This window comes from Aegilops tauschii, chromosome 4 (genome assembly GCF_002575655.3).
Source record: "Aegilops tauschii subsp. strangulata cultivar AL8/78 chromosome 4, Aet v6.0, whole genome shotgun sequence".
Taxonomy (NCBI): Eukaryota; Viridiplantae; Streptophyta; class Magnoliopsida; order Poales; family Poaceae; genus Aegilops; species Aegilops tauschii.
In genome coordinates, this window is record NC_053038.3 from 31,378,942 (window position 1) to 31,393,248 (window position 14,307).

Consider the following 14,307-nt stretch of genomic DNA (forward strand, 5'->3'; position numbering starts at 1 on the left):
CTACATTTGTGCATTACTTTACTCTTAAGCCAACCCGGCCACCGGATCGACACGCTCGACCCGGGGGCACGGGGGCTGGCCGGCTTGGCCACCCGCTGTTCCCCTTAGCGGCTCCTGACACGGTGGATTGCCACGGCCTCTCGCTTCGCCCTAAGCTGCAGAACCGGCTTCAGCTGCTGGCCGGCAAGCACATGAGATCAAAGCTCCAGCACGCCATGAACGCTAAGTCAAGGACCGCCGGGTCGCCCAACCCGGCCCTGCCATTTTAAGTTTCCGCATGACCGGCTGCTCACCAACCTGGCCCCGCCGGATTGCCGCCAGCCGGCCTAGTGGGTGTTTTGCTCGGGCTCAACATTTCGGAAGCCTAAGTATTGTGCGCTCCTCTCAAAGACCAAACCCCTTGTCACGGACCAGAGCCTCGGCCATCAGACTCGGGGGGGGGGGGGGGGGGAGACCCAAGAAGGGGAAAGTTGCAAGAAAACGGCTCCAAAAACGAAAAGCAAAGGTGCAGGCACCCACGAAATTTCTGCTTCAAGCCGGGTCGCTCAACCCGGCCTCACCACTTTGAGTTGCTGCATGACCGGCTTCTCGCCAACCTGGCCCCGCCGGATTGCCGCCAGCCGGCCTAGTGGGTGTTTCGCTCGCGCTGAACATTTCGAAAGCCTAAGTATTGCGTGCTCCCCTCAAAGGCCAAACCCCTTGTCACGGACCGGAGCCTCGGCCGTCAGACTCGCGGGGGGGGGGGGGGGGGACCCAAAGGGGGGAAGTTGCAAGAAAACGGCTCCAAAAAACGAAAAGTAAAGGCGCAAACATTCACAAAGGTCATACAACATAAGTTCAGACACGCCCAAGGCCAGAGTTTATTACACCCAGTTAACCCCCAGTGGGTGGGTGGACCTGCTACCTAATAGAATTTTTTACTAAGTTAAAAATCAGGCGTTCCCGTCACCGGATCGCGCAACTCCCGGGTCCGCTGAGGTACCGGTATCCTCCTCCCCGGCGTCCGTGTCGCGGTAGACGTCCGTCTCCTCGGAGCTGCCCTCCGGGTCGTCCAGAAGCAAGCCGTAGTCGTCAGTAGGCACGACTCCGCCGTCTTCTGCCTACTCCGACTACTCGTCATGGAAGGCGAACCCGACGATGTAGCTGGCCCGAGCAGCAATGCGGCCGGCCTCCGCCTGCAGCTCGCTCTCCGAGCCGGCTCGCTGGCCCATCAACGCGTCCAGCGACAAGTCCAGATGCCAAGACATCGCGAACCTGAGCGCCATCTCGGCGCCAGCACGATCGGCGGAAACCCGCCAGTCATGAAGCCGATTTGGCCCCGCCTCCAACCAGCGCGCCAGCCGCGTGAAGCTGTTCGGCGCGATGGAACCCGGCCAGAGGGCCGCCGTCATCGCCGCACCGGCCTCAGAGAGCCGCCCCATCTGCTCGCTCAAGACTCGCAGATGGGCCTCAGTGGCGGTCACGACCTCCAAGAAGGTCCAGGCCACCCCCGGGTCAGTCCCGGAGCAGACGATCCCTTGCGGGTCGCACTGAAAGCGGACCGCCTCCTCCGCTAGTTGACGGGTCTCCGGGAAGGTCCCAGTCGAAAAGAAAAGCAAGTCAGAAGAAAGTCAATAAGGAAGAAAAGCCGGAGTCCCGATCCGGCAACAACAAAACAAAAGGAAAGCACTTACTGGAGAAGGACTTTTCCAGGTGCTGTGCTTCGAGCAACGTACCACGCCGCTCCTGGGGGATGGTGCGGTCACGCTCCTGGAGCGACATCTCCAGATCAGCGACCTTGGCAAGGGCCGCCTTCACGGCCTCCTCGCGGCGCCGGGTCTCCTTCGCCGTGGCCACCAGCACCTTCAGGCGCTCCACCTTGGCCTGGAGCTGCCCCTTGTCGTCGGCCAGCTTGCCACGTTGCTGATCCGCCTCGGCAAGGGCCTGCTTCGCCTCCAGGACCTTGGTGGCCTCTGCCTTGAGGCGCTCCACCTCGGCCTCGAGGCGGCCCTTGTCACCCGCCAGCTGCTCCTGCAGCCGGCTGGCTTCGTCGAGCGCCTGCCGGGCTCCCGTCGCCTCCGCCCTCGCCTTCTCCACCTCGGCTCCAAGCCGGCCGACGTCTGCAACAAGACGGTCGTAGTGAAAACCGGCCTGAATCAGCCAGGTCCTCCATGACAGCACCTCGGCTGTAGAAGAGAAACTCAGCAACAAAGTACTATTTTAAGATTCGACCCAACTGCTATGCAGTTGGCCCGAATCTCGGGGCCTACACCCAGTGGGTGTGCTAGCGCGCCCCCACTAGAAAAGAGCATGAAAGAGAAGTACCCGCCGCGGCGCGGAGCTCCTCCTCCTTGGTGGCGAGCTTCTCCTTGAGACGCCGGTGCATCTCGAGGAGCCGGTTGAAGGCACTGACCCGGTAGGTGTCCGGTTGCTGCAGAAAGCAACAATCAACGCGAGCCAGCAAGATAAGATTCGACCCAACTGCTACGCAGTTGGCCCGAATCTCGGGGGATACACCCAGTGGGTGCGCTGGCGCGCCCCCACGAAGGAGAAGCAACGAAAAGAGGAAAAGTAGAATGCAATGAAAAACTTACGAACACAGCGCGCTCCAACTCCTGCGTCGCCTCGACCTCGGCCTAGGCGAAGGCCTGGATCCGGTCCGTCCGCCCTCGCAGGCGCCGGGTCACGGCGGCCATCGCCGCCTCCTCCTGGGTCGGAGGTCCGAAGGGGACCTCGCTGGTCCCGCTCCGCGACGACTGCGGCCCGGCGACCCGGCGTCCTCCGGACCTGAGCACCAGGGCGTGCTCTCCGCCAGTCGCCTTCCCTGAGGCCGTCACCTTCTCCAGCGCCCTCTCCGGCACCGACGCCGGCTCGATGGGCAGAGTGGCCTGAGGCTCTACCACTAGCGGCGCCTCGCTCGCCGGCGTCCGGGACGCCCCCTCCGGCGCCGTCCGCGCCGCCTCCCCCAAGACGGCGTCACCACCGCCTCCATCGACCCCCACCCGCTCGACCACGTCGGTCCGCAGTGGGGTGCCGTCCCCAACGAACACGACCTCCCGGTCGAGGTCCATCACATCTGCACGGCCGCCTTGGCCGTGCTCCCCCTCCGACGACGGCACAAAGACCATCGCCGCCACCATCGTCCCCGCCGGCATCTCCGGCCACGCCGGCTCGCGCCCACGTCGCCGCGGCGCCGACCCAGGCCTGGGACGCCGCCGCTTCTAGTTCCGCCTCGGCCCGGTTCCGGTCCGGCCAGGCCAGGCCTTCGGCGTCAGCCGGGTCCTGACCAATGTCCGGATCCGCCCGCTCCTCCTCCTCGTCCCGGTTGACAGTGCCGGACCGGCTCCTCCGAAACGCGACGCCCTCAACGGACGCGGCATCCGCGGCCGCCAGCGCCAGCAAGATCGGCGACCTAAAACCCAAGACAAAAATGAGTACGTAAAGTCGAGCAGAGCCGCTCGGCAACTCGGCTCGAACAAAAAGGGCACTCACCCCGACACTACCGAAACGGCGGGCCTCGCCGCCCTCTCTCGTGGAGCGCCGCGCCTCCTCTTGGCGGGCGGCTTCGCACCTCCAGCCGGCTCCGCCGCGCGCTTCGCGGTCGGGGCCCGCGGTGTGACGCTGTCCTTCCCGTGCAGCCGCCTCACCGTCGCCGCTCCCCAAGATGACCCGGATCCGGCCGCGCCGCCGCCTCCTCCACCCGGCGCCGCTACGTCAAGCGGCTCACGTCAGCACCCCCAAAGCCGTCCCAAAACCAGTAGCTCAAGAAGTAAAAACAAGACTCACCGGCTCGGCGCCCCGCACCCGCGTCAGCGGCCACCGTCTCCCCTCCGCCATGGGCCTCAGGCTCCTCCGAGGCAACGCGCACCACCTGTGCCCGCGCCCGGTCATAAGGATGCCGGATGGCATTCAGAAGCACCTCCCGCGTCGCGTCAGGGCGAACCAGAAGATAAGCAGCAGCGAAATACGGAGACCAGGGACTCACCAACAGCGCCGGGTTTGCATGGCTGTACGGGGCCTTCCCGAACTCCCAGTCAACCTGCAGGTTGGCCTTGGAGATGTCGTTGACCCGGCGCGCATCCTGGTCCGCCGCCAGCCGTGTGTTCGCCATGCGGTTGGGGTCCTGGAGGCCGGTCATCTGACCGATGAGGTGGCTGCGCTGCTGCAGCGGCAACACTCGCCGGACGATGAAGGCGGTGATGAGGTCGGTGCCGGTGAGCTTGTCCCGCTCCTTCATCACCGACACCCGCTCGCACAAGTTGAGCACCTCCTGCGACGGGTGCTTGGGGTAGTACCACCAGTTCTGCTTTGCCCACGGCGGCGAGGGATGAACGGCGGCAGGTTGATGCGGTCCGCGCCGAGGTTGCGGACGTAGAAGAAAGAATTCTGCCATTTCTGGGCAGAATCCTCCAGTGGCATCCTCGGGCAGTCGGTGCCCGACCGCTTGGTGATGACGGCAGCCCCGCACTCGTACATCTCCCCGGCCTTCGGCCCCTGCTGCTTCAGGGAGAAGAAGCGTACCCAGAGGTCGATCGAGGGCTCGACCCCCAAGTACCCCTCGCAAAGGGTAATGAAGCCCGACAGCTGCACGATGGCGCCGGCGCCGAGATGATGGGGCTGGAGCCCGAAGAACTCCAGGAAGTCGCGGAAGAAGCCGCTTGCGGGAAGCCCGAACCCGCGCTTGAAGTGCGGCAGGAAGACCACGCGCTCCGAGCCCTCAGGCCGCGGCTCCCGCTCGCCCTGCGGGAGGCGTGCCTCGACCTCCGCCGCCCCAGGCAGGTGCCTAGTGTTGCATAGGTAGGCGATGTCATCGAGGGTGACGGTCGAACCCATCCATGAGCCTGACGGCAGCGCCATCACGCGAGCGCGGAGGAGAGAAGAAAGAAGATGGTGATGAAGCTCTGCACAAAGCGGCGGGCGTCGCAGCTAGCGGCGGTCGCAAGAGGCAGAGGAAGGATGAAGAGGCAGGGGAGCGCGAGCGTGAATGATCTCCGCCGCTCTCTTCGCCCCCAATTTATTGGCCACGATTCGAAACATGGGGAAGTGGGATCGTTTGCGCTTTCCCCTCCCACTTCCCCGCAATAAGTGCGCACGTACGCACACACTAAATGCCTAGAGAATGGCAACCGACCCGCGGACGCCGCAATAAATCCGCGCGCATGGGACGAGGGCGTGCGGCGGCGGGCCCCAGGGCGTCGCCCCGTCCTGTCACGCGCGTGGCCTGTCAGGCCCCACCGGCTTCCAGGTGCCACGTGGCGGCCGGGCGAGGCCCGAAAGATTACCCAAGATTCGTCGAACTCCTCGGTTTCCCGCCATGACCGGGATGCCGCGATCCGGCTTCCGGAAGCCGGCACACAGTGGGTGTTGCCGGACCCGGCGGTCACCAAATTCGCCTCTACAAGGGGGGAAACTGTGAAGGCCCCCCATCCGAAGACAGCGGACCTTCACAGCTTCGGGGACTACTATCGGGGGGATGAACCCCGGGCAGGCAACGGAACCCGGATCCTTTTCGAAAACAACGGGGCCAGCATCGCCCCTCAATCCGGCTCGCACTTGGCTGGGTCGCTCAACCCGGCCAAGTCCTTCGACCCGGCCAAGCTCTCCAACCTGGCCAGACTCCTCAACTCGGCCCCAACAACCAAGCTCCAGACTTCCCCAACAAGCCAGCTCCACCCTTGGCGTGTTCTCCAACCCGGCCGAGGGTCAGCGGCCGTCCCATCCCAGCCGTACGATGGGACGAGTCTCCACCAACTGATGACCGAAGCCACAGTGCTCCGCCCATGCCTCTGGTTAGCCGGACAAGGCAACAGTGCCCCCCACCTACTCGCTGACCAGGGCTGGCGCGGCAACAGTGCAATGATTGTCACCCATGACGCCGGCAAGCGGCGACCTGACGGAGTGCCACTTTAGCCGACTCGACTCGGCCACGCCCTCAGAATCGACAAGATAGCGCACAACGTCCCTAGGCGCATGGGGCCCGTGCCTGGGGAACCCGGCAAGGCCTGGTACCTGGCGGGTCCCAGCACCGGGTTCCCTGGACACTGACAACTCGGCCCTACGGCCTTGTAACATTACCATTGTACCCCTGGGGGTTGACCTATAAAACCCCCCAGAAGCCCTCATGCATACGGGCAATGCACTTACCCATCCACCCACTCACACACCTAGCAAGCAACACCCGAGGAGAGGGAGCAGCCTGAGCCTTGGCCCGCCTTCCTTCTTCCTCCATACAACTCTAGGAGCATCTCTGTACCCATACATATCAACTACACTCGGCAGGACTAGGGGTGTTATCTCTCCGGAGAGCCCCGAACATGGGTATGTCTTGCGTCCCGCGCTCGCTCATGCCGACCTTGTCTCTGGAGCCCACCAGTGCCCTCGAGCCTCCTCCTATCTTTAGCCATCCCTTGGCATCTGTCGTGCGCCCACCACGACATGCAACTTGGGTTAAATGTTAACCCGATTCAGGAATCTGTATCATGGTTTCGAGAAGAGAGGTCGAGCTACCACAAGGGTGCACTACAAAAAAACACTTTTGTGATGATACGCGTTTGCCACATTAGGTCACGTTTTCTGTCATGCATGTATATCCATGACAATTTTATGATAGAATCAATATAGTCATACATGTTGTCAGTGTTAAAAATGGTGGATCTCGGGTAGGGGGTTCCAAGGTGATCATTTGAGCAAGATGGGAACAAGAAGAATAGGGACACGATGTTTTACCCAGGTTCGGGCCCTCTCAAAGAGGTAAAACCCTATTTCATGCTCTTGTTATATTGATTGTGATAAAGTACAAAGTACAATATGATCTACCTCGAGATCGTATAGATGAGTTTGAAGCTGTAAGACCTTAGAGTCTCCCCTTCTACAGACTAAAACCGCTCAATTTATATAGGCACCAGGGGCATCTAGGGTTTACACATGGTCGGTTACAATCTAGGGAGAAGCATGCCGATCATTCAAATATGCCTTGAAGTGTACGCCAAGCCTTTAGAGAACGTCATCTTGATCACGCCAAGGGCCAGGGCATGCCAGGCCCATTTTTTAGTTATTGGCGGGTCCTCGGTGTCGGTGTCAAAACCGGAGGATCTCAGGTAGGGGGTCCTGACCTGTGGATCTAGGATCAATGGGGAACATGGGGCGAAGAACACAGTGTTTACCCAGGTTCGAGCCCTCTCTAGGAGGTAAAAACATACGTCCTGCTTGATTGTATTTGATGTGTATGGTATGAATACAGAGTCCATCTACCTCGAGATCAGGCGAGCTAAACCCTAGGTTGATGGGGTATTGGATGTTGCTCTAACCCTAAAGACTAAAACCACCAGTTTATATAGACACCAGTAGGGTTAGGGCTACACACGGTCGGTTACAATAAAGGAAAGATCACGCTAAATCCTGACTTGGAGGGCACACCACGGCTCCGGAGATCTTCTATCTGGTCACGGGTCCACGCCTTAGCTCGGCTCCATAGCAGCCCATCAGTCCGGCCCATAAGCAATGGGCCGACGGCCCGAGGACCCCTTAATCTAGGACTCCCTCAGTAGCCCCCAAACTAGCATCCAATGCCAGATTGACGTCTGCATTCCCCCGCAGTCTTCGGCTTGCAAGGCGAGTTTTCCATCCTGTCTTGTGCGCGCTCAGAGCTTAAGTAGTATTCCCTTGCCGGATATTATCCGGCATTCGGATTAACGTCGAACGTTTGCCACCCAACATGATCCATGTTAATGCCGCATTCGTGCCCAACCGGTTTCAACAATCCGGAGTCCGAGGACCCCATCAAAACACGATGGGGCCATTGGAGTTAATGCTTACCTCGGGGCAGGGGCAAACTTTTGACTGATGTGCGCCTTTTTAGAAGGCGAACGGTCCAATGCCACCTTTTTTGCAAACCCGTTCTTTCAGCTTAGGATGAAATGCCTATTTATAGATCCAAAGGTGTGGGGGACAACTTACCCATCCTCCCCCAGAAGCCAACGCCTGAGAAATTTTAGACACCATGGCTGACGTCCCCGGCTCTTCTTCACGACCCCACGGTCCCCTTCCAGGCGACTGGGCGAGCTGCTGCGTCTCATGCCTCCGGCTGAACAATTTGCAGATGCAAGGATATCTCCCCGCAGTGGATCTTGTTTTCGGCCAAACCGGATTGATCTCCATGGATGGCCAAGCGTTCACTGAAAACATCCCTGCTCCAAGCAAGGAAGAGAGGGTATGCTTCGTGCCCTTCCTTGTACGAGGCCTAGGCTTTCCCATTCATCCTTTCTTGTAGGGTTTATTAACATTTTATGGGATCCAGCTCCAGCACCTCGCCCCTAGATCCATACTGCATATTTCTGGCTTCGTGGTGCTTTGCGAGATATTCTTGAGCTGCGAGGCCCACTTTGATTTGTGGAGAAAATATTTCTGCATCGTCCCTCGTACCCGCGGAGGGTCAATTTTTGAAGTAGGTGGAGCAGAGGTGTGGCGTAGGTATAGCCGGGACAGGGTATCCCATCGGGACCCCACGAAAAGATCCCGAGGAATGTACCTCGGAATGGTTCTATATCGAAGACGTCCCCCTTTCCGACCCAGTCCGGCGGGGGCTGCCCGAATACTCAAGCGCCCCACTAAAGAAGCGGTTCAATTGGCGACACAAGAGTCCTTTCCAAGAAGATAGTGTGGAGGTGCACCTTATGGCCACAAAAATTCGGCTACTGGCACATAGCAAACTGACCATGGTTGATGTAATGGCCGTTGCCATAGCTCAGTGTGTACAACCCCTTCAGCAGAGGTCACATCCTATGTGGTGTTACAATGGGACAAGCGACGCGACCTGTTACAAGTGACAAGGGCCGGACAATCAAGCGGCTATAGCCAAAATACTAGCTGACCTCTTCAAAAGAGAGGAGGAAGATTTTGCTTGGTTAGGTATCCGGGAGGGGTGTTCCAGCTACAACCCGGCATAATGGGTGAGTTTAGTCTTTTGCTTTTAGTTTAGAGATTGTGCCCAAACATTTACCGGACATATTCCCTTCTTAAACAGAGTTGGAGATGTCAGGTTGAATCCGTTCGTGTCACGCACAACATGTGATCCTATTCGAGAGGAACTCGAAGGTCCCACCAAGGATAGAGATGCATATTGAAGACGCTTTTGCAAGGTGGATATCATTACATTGTACCATATAGAACACAAATGGGGATACATACAAAGGCATACAATTGCCACATGAACACATCAAACATCATACAGAAGAGCAACATCCGTCTATGGATGAAAGCAAACGAAAAACACGAACGGCATCCACCCTGTTAGCCCAGGCTGCCGACCAGGAACCTATCCCTCGTACGAAGAAGAAGAAGCAGAAGAAGAACTCCAAAACAAGCAAGCATCGCTCTCATGTCATATCATCGTATTACCTGTACCTGCACCTGTTGTTGTAGTAATCTGTGAGCCACGAGGACTTAGCAATCCCAATACGATGAGTATCAAGACTAGCAAAGCCTAATGGGTATGGAATGGTTAAGTGGTGAGGTTGCAGCAAGCACCAAGCATTATATGGTGGCTAACTTACGAGTACAAGAATAAGAAGAGAAACTATGCATAACGGTCGCAAACTAGTAATGATCAATAAGTGATCCAAAACTACTTACAAGTCAAACATAACCCCACCATGTTCTCTTCCCGAACTCCCTCGAAAAGAGACGATCACGGTTACGCACGCAGTTGGTGTATTTTATTTCGGATCTGGTGTCAAGTTCTCTACAACCGGATATTATAAATCTCCAAGTCACCACATAACCGTGGGCACAATTTTCGAAAAGATTTAACCCTGCAGGGGTGTCCCAACTTAGTCCATCATAAACTCTCATGATCTGCAGAGGTAAAACCTCCATCTCGAGAGAACCCGATCAAGCTCGGAATCCCGGTGCACAAGACATTTCGACAATGGTAAAACAAAACCATCAAGACCTCCCGACGTGCCGACACACTGATAGTAGCTGCGCGTATCTCGTCTTAGGCCACGACGGATGAGCTATGGTTACAGCTGTTAGGGAACGCAGCAATTTCAAAAAAAATCCTACGATCACGCAAGATCTATCTAGGTGATGCATAGCAATGAGCAGGGAGAGTGTGTCCATGTACCCTCGTAGACCAAAAGCGGAAGTGTTATATCAACGCGCTTGATGTAGTCGTACGTCTTCATGATCCGACCGATCCTAGCACCGAACGTACGACACCTCCGTGTTCAGCACACGTTCAGCTCGATGACGTCCCTCGTACTCTTGCTCCAGTTGAGGCCGAGGGAGAGTTCCATCAGCACAACGGCATGGCGACGGTGATGATGAAGCTACCGGCGCAGGGCTTCGCCTAAGCACTACGACGATATGACCGAGATGTGTAACTGTGAAGGGGGGCACTGCACACGGCTAAGAGATTGTCTGTTGTGCTATGGGTTGCCCCCTTGGCCACGTCTATAAAGGAGGGAGGAGGAGGAGGCCGGCCTAGGAGGGGCGCGCCTATAGGGGGAGTCCAACTAGGATTCCCAATCCTAGTTGGAGTCCCCTTCCTTTTCCAAGAGGGGAGAGAGGGAAGGAGTAGGAGAGGGAGAAGGAAAGAGAGGGGGGCACCGCCCCTCCCTAGTCCAATTCAGACTTGCCATGGGGGGCGCGCGGCCACCCCTTGAGGCCCTTCTCTCCTTTCCCGTATGGCCCATTAAGGCCCACTACTTCCCCCGGCGAATTCCCGTAACTCTCCGGTACTCCGAAAAATACCCGAATCACTCGGAACCTTTCCGATGTCCGAATATAGCCTTCCAATATATCGATATTTACCTCTCGACCATTTCGAGACTCCTCGTCATATCCGTGATCTCATCCAGGACTCTGAACAAACTTCGGTCATCAAATCACGTAACTCATAATACAAATGATCATCGAACGTTAAGCGTGTGGACCCTACGGGTTCGAGAACTATGTAGACATGACCGAGACACATCTCCGGTCAATAACCAATAGCGGAACCTGGATGCTCATATTGGCTCCTACATATTCTACGAAGATCTTTATTCGGTCAAACCGCATAAAAACATACGTTGTTCCCTTTGTCATCGGTATGTTACTTGCCCGAGATTCGATCGTCGGTATCATCATACCTAGTTCAATCTCGTTACCGGCAAGTCTCTTTACTCGTTCCGTAATGCATCATCCCGTGACTAACTCATTAGTCACATTGCTTGCAAGGCTTATAGTGATGTGCATTACCGAGAGGGCCCAGAGATACCTCTCTGATACGTGGAGTGACAAATCCTAATCTCGATCTATGCCAACCCAACAAATACCTTCGGAGACACCTATAGAGCATCTTTATAATCACCCAGTTATGTTGTGACGTTTGATAGCACACAAGGTGTTCCTCCGGTATTCGGGAGTTGCATAATCTCATAGTCAGAGGAACATGTTTAAGTCATGAAGAAAGCAACAACAATAAAACTAAACGATCATTATGCTAAGCTAACGGATGGGTCTTGTCCATCACATCATTCTCCTAATGATGTGATCCTGTTCATCAAATGACAACACATGTCTATGGTCTGGAAACTTAACCATCTTTGATTAAGGAGCTAGTCTAGTAGAGGCATACTAGGGACACTTTGTTTTTTCTATGTATTCACACATGTACCAAGTTTCCGGTTAATACAATTGTAGCATGAATAATAAACATTTATCATGATATAAGGAAATATAAATAACAACTTTATTATTGCCTCTAGGGCATATTTCCTTCAGTCTCCCACTTGCACTAGAGTCAATAATCTAGTTCACATCGCCATGTGATTTAACACCAATAGTTCACATCGTCATGTGATTTAACACTCTATAGTTCACATCGCCATGTGACCAATACCCAATGGGTTTACTAGAGTCAATAATCTAGTTCACATCGCCATGTGGTTAACACCCAAAGAGTACTAAGGTGTGATCATGTTTTGCTTGTGAGAGAAGTTTAGTCAACGGGTCTGCCACATTCAGATCCGTATGTATTTTGCAAATTTCTATGTCTACAATGCTCTGCACGGAGCTACTCTAACTAATTGCTCCCACTTTCAATATGTATCCAGATTGAGACTTAGAGTCATCCGGATCAGTGTCAAAACTTGCATCGACATAATCCTTTGCGACGAACTTTTTGTCACCTCCATAACCGAGAAACATATCCTTATTCCACTAAGGTTAATTTTGATCGCTGTCCAGTGATCCACTCCTGGATCACTATTGTACCCTCTTGCCAAACTCATGGTGAGGTACACAATAGGTCTGGTACACAACATAGCATACTTCATAGAACCTATGACTGAGGCATAGGGAATGATTTTTCATTCTCTTTCTATTTTCTCCTGTGGTCGGGTTTTGAGTCTTTACTCAACTTCACACCTTGCAACACAGGCAAGAACTCCTTCTTTGACTGTTCCATTTTGAACTACTTCAAAATCTTGTCAAGGTATGTACTCATTGAAAAAAACTAATCAAGCGTCTTGATCTATCTCTATAGATCTCGATGCTCAATATGTAAGCAGCTTCACCGAGGTCTTTCTTTGAAAAACTCCTTTCAAACACTCCTTTATGCTTTGCAGAAAAATCTACATCATTTCTGATCAACAATATGTCATCCACATATACTTATCAGAAAGGTTGTAGTGCTCCCACTCACTTTCTTGTAAATACTGGCTTCATCGCAAGTCTATATAAAATTATATGATTTGATCAACTCATCAAAGCGTATATTCCAACTCCGATATGCTTGCACCAGTCCATAGATGGATCGCTGGAGCTTGCACATTTTGTTAGCACCTTTAGGATTGACAAAACCTTTTTGGTTGCATTATATACAACTCTTCTTTAAGAAATCCATTAAGGAATGCAATTTTGACATCCATTTGCCAGATTTCATAAAATTTAGCAATTGCTAACATGATTCGGACAGACTTAAGCATCGCTACGAGTGAGAAAATCTCATCATAGTCAACATCTTGAACTTGTCGAAAACTGTTTTGCGACAATTCGAGCTTTGTAGATAGTAACATTACTATCAGCGTCCATCTTCCTATTGAAGATCCATTTATTCTCAATGGCTTGCCGATCATCGGGCAAGTCAACCAAAGTCCACAATTTGTTCTCATACATGGATCCCATCTCAGATTTCATGGCCTTATCCCATTTCGCGGAATCTGGGCTTATCATCACTTCCTCATAGTTCGTAGGTTCGTCATGGTCTAGTAATATTATTTCTAGAACAGGATTACGGTACCACTCTGGTGCGGAACGTACTCTGGTTGACCTACTAGGTTCGGTAGTAACTTGATCGGAAGTTTCATGATCATCATCATTAACTTCCTCACTAATTGGTGTAGGGATCACTGGAACTGATTTCTGTGATGAACTACTTTCCAATTCGGGAGAAGGTACAATTACTTCATCAAGTTCTACTTTCCTCCCACTCACTTCTTTCGAGAGAAACTCCTGCTCTAGAAAGGATCCATTCTTAGCAACAAATATCTTGCCTTCGGATCTGTGATAGAAGGTGTACCCAACAATTTCCTTTGGGTATCCTATGAAGACACATTTCTCCGATGTGGGTTCAAGCTTATCAGGCTGAAGCTTTTTCACATAAGCATCGCAACCCCAAACTTTAAGAAACGACAGCTTATGTTTCTTGCCAAACCACAGTTCATACGGTGTCATCTCAACGGATTTAGATGGTGCCCTATTTAACGTGAATGCAACTGTCTCTATTGCATAACCCCAAAACGATAGTGGTAAATCGGTAAGAGACATCATAGAGCGCACCATATCTAATAAAGTACGGTTACGTTCGGACACACCATTACACCGTGGTGTTCCAGGTGGCGTGAGTTACGAAACTATTCCACATTCTTTCAAATGAAGACTAAACTCGTAACTCAAATATTCATTTCCGCGATCAGATCATATAAACTTTATTTTCTTGTTACGATGATTTTCCACTTCACTCTGAAATTCTTTGAACTTTTCAAATGTTTCAGAGTTATGCTTCATCAATTAGATATACCCATATCTGCTCAAATCATCTGTGAAGGTCAGAAAATAATGATACCCGCCGCGAGCCTCAACACTCATCGGACCGCATACATCAGTATGTATTATTTCCAATAAGTCAGTTGCTCGCTCCATTGTTCCGGAGAACGGAGTCTTAGTCATCTTGCCCATGAGGCATGGTTCGCAAGCATCAAGTGATTCATAATCAAGTGATTCCAAAATCCCATCAGTATGGAGTTTCTTCATGCGCTTTACACCAATATGACCTAAACGGCA